The sequence below is a fragment of the Oryctolagus cuniculus genome, chromosome 17, assembly GCF_051225735.1.
Source record: "Oryctolagus cuniculus isolate XC-2025 breed Fujian yellow rabbit chromosome 17, ASM5122573v1, whole genome shotgun sequence".
Taxonomy (NCBI): Eukaryota; Metazoa; Chordata; class Mammalia; order Lagomorpha; family Leporidae; genus Oryctolagus; species Oryctolagus cuniculus.
The window spans coordinates 66,352,710-66,362,372 of NC_142883.1; the positions used below are offsets into that span (position 1 = coordinate 66,352,710).

At 40.0% G+C, this 9,663-nt stretch overlaps 1 long non-coding RNA gene and 1 other non-coding gene across 2 annotated transcripts in view; one reads left to right on the forward strand and one right to left on the reverse strand.

Moving 5' to 3' along the window:
* The window catches only part of LOC149121321 (uncharacterized), a 61,594-nt gene extending 51,995 nt beyond the window's left edge, over positions 1 to 9,599 (forward strand). Inside the window, exons 2-3 of the long non-coding RNA XR_016223728.1 lie at positions 15 to 284; positions 8,935 to 9,599. This is a non-coding gene — a long non-coding RNA (uncharacterized LOC149121321). The remainder of the gene's footprint in view (positions 1 to 14; positions 285 to 8,934) is intronic.
* LOC100347036 (uncharacterized) overlaps positions 1 to 9,663 on the reverse strand; it is an 876,288-nt gene that overhangs the window by 124,552 nt on the left and 742,073 nt on the right. The window lies entirely within an intron of this gene.

Sequence of the window (9,663 nt, forward strand, 5' to 3'; positions counted from 1 at the left end):
TTCTGTTTTCCCAGGCCATCCAGAGAGCTGGATCAGAAGTTGAGCAGCCGGGACTCGAACCAGCACCCATATGGGATACCAGCACTGCAGGCTGGGGCTTTAACTGTGCCACAGCACCGGCCCCAAGGAAGGAGGATATTTCTTAAGGAGGATATTTCTTCACTGGTTTATTTTCCAGGCCTCTGCATTTCTAAACACAATCACGTTATGAACACACACCGAGTTGTGCATGACACATTTTTATGATGTTAAAATAACAATGGACTTTCGATTGTTGTGGAGTGGTAAGTCAGCCTCGCACAGTGTCTCCTTCAACAAGGGTTTTCAGAATCCCCCCGTGCCGCCATGCTCCTCATAACCAGGAAGAAGTGCTCCCCCCTTGTCACCTCTGGTCTCAGGCACTCCAGCTGCCGCATCCCCCCATAGGGTGGGAGGCAGAGGGCAGAGAAGACTAAAGTTCCACAGGAGTATAAAAAAGGGATAAAAACAATAATTAAGTACAATTAAGTACAATTAAGTACATAATTATTGTTTTTATCCCTTTTTATACTCCTGTGGAACTTTAGTCTTTCACTTTTTACTTGTTGAATAGCAAAGTCAGTAGTGAATTAAACCTGCGATTAAAGAGTGGAATTAAGTTTTGTCTTTGAAAAAATTAAAGAATAAAAAGAAGGAAGTGAATGGATGGAGGGAGGGGGAAGGGAAATATGGTTATCACCAGATTTGTAGCTATGAAATACATGAAAGATCCCTTTATACTAATAAAATTTTTAAAATATAATTAAACTGCTTAGCATTTCCATGACTTAAGAGACTGCAAATTTTCTGTATTTTTAAAGGTGTTTAAAAACTATTTATCTATATCCATTACATCTCTTTGTGATCCTATTTCTGCTTCTACTGAAATTTTCATTGATAAACACAATTATCAAAATACAATGTGTGTTGAAATTACACATTTGTCTATTTTTCATATTATATTTGAATTTGTTACTACTACCTGAGTAAATTGTCAATAAACTAATTTATGTCAGTCTTTCCATAGAGGCTTCAGGCTATCCTAGTTTTCTTTATCAGTTTTAGGCCATCAGTTCTATAAATTAGGAAGGTGTCCAATCAAATATTATGTTCATAGTATCTGAGCACAATCTATGGCTGATTTCATCTCTCTGATTAGCAGGAGATTGCATTTTAGCCTTATGGACATTCATGTAAACTGAAATACAATTTCAGTGTAGAAATGTAGGATTTTGTTTGGTCTTCAAAATCATTGAGCTCACTTTTTTTTTCCAAAATATTCTTTTTTTTTTTTTTTAATTTTTTATTTATTTTTTATTTTTTTTTAACTTTTATATAATGAATATAAATTTCCAAAGTACGATTTATGGATTACAATGGCTTCCCCCCCATACCGTCCCTCCCACCCACAACCCTCCCCTTTCCCACTCCCTCTCCCCTTCCATTCACATCAAGATTCATTTTCGATTATCTTAATATACAGAAGATCAGCTTAGTATACATTAAGTAAGGCTTTCAACAGTTTGCTCCCACACAGAAACATAAAGTGAAAAATAATAGATGATTTTTTTTAATGATGATGAAATCAGATCAGACCTATTGTCATGTTTAATCCCAGTGAGAGTCAAGTTGGGAGTTGATAGTTTCTTTTCTTTTCTTTTCTTTTTTTTTTTTTTTTTTTTTTTTTTTTTTTTTTTTTTTTTTTTTTTTACAGAGGATCAGTTTAGTATGCATTAAGTAAAGATTTCAACAGTTTGCACCCCCATAGAAACACAAAGTGAAATATATTATTTGAGTACTCATTATAGCATTAAATCTCAATGCACAGCACATTAAGGACAGAGATCCTACATGAGGAGTAAGTGCACAGTGACTCCTGTTGTTGACTTTACCAATTGACACTCCTGTCTATGGCATCAGTAATCTCCCTATGCTCCAGTCATGAGTTTCCAAGGCTATGGAAGCCCCTTGAGTTCTCCGACTCTTATCTTGTTTAGACAAGGTCATAGTCAAAGTGGAGGTTCTCTCCTCCCTTCAGAGAAAGGTACCTCCTTCTTTGAAGACCTGTTCTTTCCACTGGGTTCTCACTCACAGAGATCTTTTGCCAGAGTGTCTTGGCTTTCCATGCCTGAAATACTCTCATGGGCTTTTCAGCCAGATCCGAGTGCCTTTAGGGCTGATTCTGAGGCCAGAGTGCTATTTAGGGCATCTGCCATTCTATGAGTCTGCTGAGTATCTCACTTCCCATGTTGGATCACTCTCCCCTTTATTTATTCTATCGGTTAGTGTTAGCAGGTACTAGACTTGCTTATGTGCTCCCTTTGACTCTTAGTCCTTTCATTATGATCAATTGCGAACTGAAATTGATCACTTGGACTAGTGAGATGGCATTGGTACATGCCACCTTGATGGGATTAAATTGGAATCCCCTGGTATGTTTCTAACTCTACCATTTGGGGCAAGTCAGCTTGAGCATGTCCCAAATTATATATCTCTTCCCTCTCTTATTCCTACTCTTATGTTTAACAGGGATCACAATTCAGTTAAATTTCAACACTTAAGAATAACTGTGTATTAATTACAGAATTAAATCAGTCATATTAAGTAGAACAGACAAAAAAACTACTAAGAGGGATAATGTATTAAGTTGTTCATTAACAGTCAGGGCTATGCTGATCAAGTCACCGTTTCCCATAGTGTCCCTTTCACTTCAACAAGTTTCCTTTTTGGTGTTCAGTCAGTTGTCACCGATCAGGGAGAACATATGGTATTTGTCCCTTTGGGACTGGCTTATTTCACTCAGCATGACGTGTTCCAGATTCCTCCATTTTGTTGCAAATGACTGGAGATCGTTGTTTCTTACTGCAGTATAGTATTCTAAAGAGTACATATCCCATAATTTCTTTATCCAGTCTACCGTTGATGGGCATTTAGGTTGGTTCCAGGTCTTAGCTATTGTGAATTGTGCTGCAATAAACATTAGGCTGCAGACCGCTTTTTTGTTTGCCAATTTAAATTCCTTTGGGTAAATTCCAAGGAGTGGGATGGCTGGGTCGAACGGTAGGGTTATCTTCAGGTTTCTGAGGAATCTCCAGACTGATTTCCATAGTGGCTTGACCAGTTTGCATTCCCACCAACAGTGGGTTATTGTCCCTTTTTCCCCACATCCTCGCCAGCATCTGTTGTTGGTAGATTTCTGAATGTGAGCCATTCTAACCGGGGTGAGGTGGAACCTCATTGTGGTTTTGATTTGCATTTCCCTGATTGCTAATGACCTTGAACATTTTTTCATGTGTCTGTTGGCCATTTGGATTTCCTCTTTTGAAAAATGTCTATTGAGGTCCTTGGCCCATCTCTTCACTGGGTTGTTGGTTTTGTTTTTGTGGAGTTTCTTGATCTCTTTGTAGATTCTGGTTATTAACCCTTTATCTGTTGCATAGTTTGCAAATATTTTTTCCCATTCTGACGGTTGTCTCTTCACTCTCCTGACTGTTTCTTTTGCAGTACAGAAACTTCTCAATTTGATGCAATCCCAATAGTTAATTTTGGCTTTGACTGCCTGTGCCTCCCGGGTCTTTTCCAGAAACTCTTTGCCTGTGCCAATATCTTGAAGGGTTTCTCCAATGTTCTCTAGTAACTTGATGGTGTCAGGTCGTAGATTTAGGTCTTTAATCCATGTTGAGTGGATTTTTGTGTAAGGTGTAAGGTAGGGGTCTTGCTTCATGCTTCTGCACGTGGAAATCCAATTTTCCCAGCACCATTTATTGAATAGACTGTCCTTGCTCAAGGAATTAGTTTTAGATCCTTGATCAAATATAAGTTGGCTGTAGATGTTTGGGTTGATTTCTGGTATTTCAATTCTGTTCCATTGGTCTATCCTTCTGTTTCTGTACCAGTACCATGCTGTTTTGATTACAACTGCCCTGTAGTATGTCCTGAAATCTGGTATTGTGATGCCCCCGGCTTTGTTTTTGTTGTACAAGATTGCTTTAGCTATTCGAGGTCTCTTGTGCCTCCATATAAATTTCAGCACCAATTTTTCCAGATCTGAGAAGAAGGTCTTCGGTATCTTGATTGGTATTGCATTGAATCTATAAATTGCTTTTGGGAGAATGGACATTTTGATGATATTGATTCTTCCAATCCATGAGCATGGAAGATTTTTCCATTTCTTGGTATCCTCTTCTATTTCTTTCTTTAAGGTTTTGTAATTTTCATCGTAGAGATCTTTAACGTCCTTGGTTAAGTTTATTCCAAGGTATTTGATTGTTTTTGTAGCTATTGTGAATGGGATTGATCTTAGAATTTCTTCCTCAGCCATGGCATTGTCTGTGTATACAAAGGCTGTTGATTTTTGTGCATTGATTTTATACCCTGCTACTTTGCCAAACTCTTCTATGAGTTCCAATAGTCTCTTGGTAGAGTTCTTTGGGTCCCCTAAATAAAGAATCATGTCATCTGCAAAGAGGGATAGTTTGAGTTCTTCCTTCCCAATTTGTATCCCTTTAATTTCTTTTTCTTGCCTAATAGCTCTGGCTAGAACCTCCAGAACTATATTGAATAGCAGTGGTGAGAGTGGACATCCCTGTCTGGTCCCAGATCTCAGTGGAAATGCTTCCAACTTTTCCCCATTCAATAGGATGTTGGCTGTGGGTTTTTCATAGATTGCTTTGATTGTATTGAGGAATGTTCCTTCCAAACCCAGTTTGCTTAGAGTTTTCATCATGAACGGGTGTTGTATTTTATCAAATGCTTTCTCGGCATCTATTGAGAGAATCATATGGTTTTTCTTCTGCAGTCTGTTAATGTGGTGTATCACATTGATTGTCTTGCGCACATTAAACCATCCCTGCATACCAGGGATAAATCCCACTTGGTCTGGGTGGATGATCTTTCTGATGTGTTGTTGCATTCTATTGGCGAGAATTTTATTGAGGATTTTTGCATCTATGTTCATCAGGGATATTGGTCTGTAATTCTCTTTCAGTGCTGCATCTTTTCCCGGCTTAGGAATTAAGGTGATGCTGGCTTCATAGAAAGAATTTGGGAGGATTCCCTCTTCTTCAATTGTTCTGAATAGTTTGAGAAGAATTGGAGTTAGTTCTTCTTTAAATGTCTGGTAGAATTCAGCAGTGAATCCATCTGGTCCTGGGCTTTTCTTTGTTGGGAGGGCCTTTATTACTGTTTCAATTTCTGTCTCAGTTATGGGTCTGTTTAGGTTTTCGATGTCTTCCTGGTTCAATTTAGGTAGGTTGCATGTGTCCAGGAATCTATCCATTTCTGATAGGTTTCCCTGTTTGCTGGCATACAAGTCCTTGTAGTAATTTCTGATGATTCTTTTTATTTCTGTGGTGTCTGTTGTTACATTTCCTTTTTCATCTCTGATTTTATTGATTTGGGTCTTTTCTCTTCTTTTTTTAGTTAGTTGGGCCAATGGGGTGTCAATTTTGTTTATTTTTTCAAAAAACCAGCTCCTCGTTTGGCTGATTTTTTGTAATGTTTTTCTTGATTCAATCCTGTTGATTTCTTCTCTGATTTTAATTATTTCTCTTCTCCTACTAGATTTGGGTCTGGTTTGCTGTAGGTTTTCTAGATCCTTGAGGTGAATAGAAAGCTCATCTATTTGGTGCCTTTCCAATTTCTTGATGTAGGCACCTATTGATATAAACTTTCCTCTTAACACTGCTTTTGCTGCGTCCCATAAGTTTTGGTATGTTGTGCTGTTATCCTCATTTACTTCCAGAAAGTTTTTGATTTCTCTTTTGATTTCTTCTATGACCCATTGTTCATTCAGGAGCATGTTGTTCAATCTCCATGTGTTTGCGTATGCTCTAGGGATTCCTGAGTTGTTCATTTCCAACTTCATTCCTTTATGGTCTGAGAAGCTGCATGGTATGATTCTAATTCTTTTGAATTTGCTGAGACTTGCTTTATGGCCTAGTATGTGGTCAATCCTAGAGAAGGTTCCATGTACTGCTGAGAAGAATGTATAATCTTTAGCTGTAGGATTGAAAGTTCTGTATATATCTGTTAGATCCATTTGGGCTATAGTGTCGTTTAAATCTACTGTATCCTTGTTGATCTTCTGTCCTATTGATCTGTCTATTTCTGAGAGTGGAGTATTGAAGTCCCCCAGTACTATTGTATTGGGGTCTAAGTCTCCCTTTAAGTCCGTTAACAAATCTTTTAGATAAACCGGTGCCCTGTAGTTAGGTGCATATACATTGATAATTGTTATATCTTCCTGTTGAATTGATCTCTTAATCATTATGTAGTGTCCCTCTTTGTCTCTCTTAATGGTTTTTGTGGTAAAGTTTATGGTGTCTGATATTAAGATGGCTACGCCTGCTCTTTTTTCATTTCTGTTGGCATGGTATATCTTTTTCCAGCCTTTCACTTTCAGTCTGTATGGATCTTTGTTGGAAAGATGTGTTTCTTGTAGGCAGCAAATAGATGGGTTTTGTTTTTTAACCCAATCAGCCAAACGGTGTCTTTTAACTGGACAGTTCAGGCCATTCACGTTCAATGTGACTAATGATAAGTGGTAACTTTGCCCTGCCATTTGCCAAAGATAAGTTCTAATATATGCTTTGAATTCCCTGTGATCTTTTGCTGTGAGCTTTCCTTCCTTGGTTTCCTTCCTTTACCTTCTTTCATATTGATGACCGTGTTTCTTTGTTTCTGTGTGTAACACATCTTTAAGCATCTTTTGCAGGGCTGGACGAGTGGCAACAAATTCTTTCAATTTCTGTTTGTTATGAAAAGTCTTTATTTCACCTTCATTCACAAATGATAGCTTTGCAGGATATAATATTCTGGGCTGGCAGTTGTTCTCTCTTAGTACCTGGGCTATATCTTGCCATTCCCTCCTAGCTTGTAGAGTTTCTGATGAGAAGTCAGCTGTGAGTCTGATTGGAGATCCTCTGAGAGTAATCTGACGTTTCTCTCTTGCACATTTTAGGATCTTTTCTTTATGTTTCACTGTGGAGAGTTTAATTACAACGTGCCGTGGTGAGGGTCTCTTTTGGTCGTGTTTATTAGGGGTTCTGTGAGCTTCCTGTACTAGGATTTCTCTGTCCTTCTCCAAACCTGGGAAATTTTCTGCTAATATCTCACTAAAAAGGCCTTCTAATCCTTTCTCCCTCTCCATGCCTTCAGGAACTCCTAGAACCCGAATGTTGGGTTTTTTAATAGTATCCTGAAGATTCCCGACAATATGTTTTAGATTCCTAATTTCCTCTTCCTTTCTTTGGTCTGACTGTATCCTTTCCTGTTCTCTGTCTTCTAAGTCCGATATTCTCTCTTCTGCTTCTCCCATTCTGTTTGTAAGGCTCTCTATTGTGTTTTTCATTTGATCTATTGAATTCTTCACTTCAGTCACTATCCCAGTTTCCTGTTGTACTAGTTGTTTCGTTTCATTTTGATTCCTCCTTAATATTTCATTTTCACGAGAGAGATTTTCTATCTTGTCCATTAAGGATTTCTGTAGTTCAAGAATTTGTTTTTGAGAACTTCTTAATGTTCTTATCAATTTTTTGAGATCTGCTTCTTGCATTTCTTCTATGTCATCATCCTCATAATCTTGAATTGGGGTGTCTTTTTCATTTGAGGGCTTCATGGTGACTTCCTTGTTTTTATTACCTTGGTTTTTGCGTTTGTTATTTGGCATATTGGAGATATTTGGTTTCTTCACTGTGGTGCTTTTTCTTGTTATACTATGACTCTAGATTAAGTGGACTATCTGTTTTTGATGGAGCCTTAGGGCTTGAGATGGGTGTGGCCTGAGAGCTCTGTTTGGTGTGCCAAAGGTGACACTCCCAGGTTAGGCGTGGTAAACCTCTCTCTCTCTCTCTCTCTCTCTCTTTTTTTTTTGATTCAACAGGGAAGTTATTCTGCACAGCTGAACAAAGTTGGAGGTAGTTAGCAGGCAAATGATATACCCACAGGAGCCAGAGATCAGAAGCTCTTTCCCAAGGACCACACAGGGAATCTGTTCGGCCCTTAGAGTGCGCTCAAATTCTCCTTCAGTCTCCCACTGGGTTGCCAAAGTTACGGAATTGTAGCGTCTCTGGAGAGTGCTCACGTGAATTCCGTGAGTTCTCTCCCCCACCGTCTCTTTTTTCACAGTCTCAGTTCAGTAGCACCATAAATTTACTAAGTCCTAATCTCCTGTTAATTCGCCCCACCCAGAGTCAGGTTTTTCTGCTAGGCTCAGGGCCGGTGCAGACCTGAGGTTGCTCTGCTTATGACGTATGTCCAAGATGGCGCCTGCTCTTTGTCTTGCTCGCCCTTGAGAGGTGAGCGGAGAGAGAGAAACCCGTGTCCATACCAGTCACCTTTTTTTTTTTTTTTTTTTCCCTCTCTCTCTCTTCCAGTTAGCTTGGTGAAGTCCCCCCCGCCCCGGGGGTCGTTCCCTCTAGTCTCCTCTCTCCGCTTGCCTGCCGGTGTCTCGGGTTATTGAGGTTCGGCTCACCTCGCGTTCCAGCGCTGGTGTGTTGAGTCTGCCGCTGACGTCCCGAACTGTGGGCTCCCATGCTCTCCACGCAGGTCTGCTCCCCTTCCAGCGCCGATGTGTGGACTCGGAGCCCTGGACTTCCCAAGTCTCCCCGCTGTTGCACTCCCCTTCGAGCACTTGCGCGCAGCTCCGTCCCTCGGCTCGGCTTCCGCGGCTCAGTCCCGCGGCTCGGTCCTGTGGTTCGGCTTTCGCGCGCGGTGGGCGACCTTGTTCTCCCAGTAGGTCCTCCGATTCACGCCCACTGGATCCAGAAGAGTTTTGTCTGCAATATTTTCCTGGTTCTTTTTTCTGAGGCTACCGTAACTCCCCTTTTATTAAACTAAATTTTCCCGGACTATCGGTGCGCGCCCTCACTATTCCGCCATCTTGGCTCCGCCCCCTTCCAAAATATTCTAATCTAGACCAGTTCCAGCCCTGTGAACATGACATAAATTTTCATTGTGAGGTCATCATCAGCTCCAACATTCTATAAGCTGTCCTGGAAACCTTCAGATTCACAGTGCCTCAGAGACATCTTAGTCAAGGGTAATGATTCTCCACAAGTGTGTGTGTGTATGTGTGTGTATACACATATATATATATATATGGGCACATATTATCATTGTACCTTTCGTGGTGATAAAACTTTTGACTTTTTTCTGGTGGCTTATATGAGCGTAAATAAACTTTTTATTAGTGATTGTTTTTAATTTTGTTTTATTTATTTGAAAGACAGAGTTACAAGGAGAGTTAGAGACAGAGAGAGGAGTCTTATATCCTAGTCACTCCTCAAATGGTCACAATGGCCAGAGCTGAGCCAGGAGCCTCTTCTAGGTCTCCCATGTGGGTTTTCAGGGGCCCAAAGACTTGGGCCATCATCTGCTGCTTTCTCAGGTTCATTAGCAGGGAGCTGGATTGAAAGTGGAGCAGCCAGGACTTCAATCAGGGCCCATATGGTATGCTAGCACTGCAGGCTGGGGCTTTAACCCACTGTGCCACAGAGCCAGCCCCTATTGATATCTTCAAAGTAGAGCTAAGATGACAGTATCTTTAATTTAAGAGGTTTTCTTTTTATTGGTAACTGACATGGTATTTTTTTTGCTTATTGTTGACTTTTTTTCTGTTATTTCTCAAGTTTTGTGTATATCTAA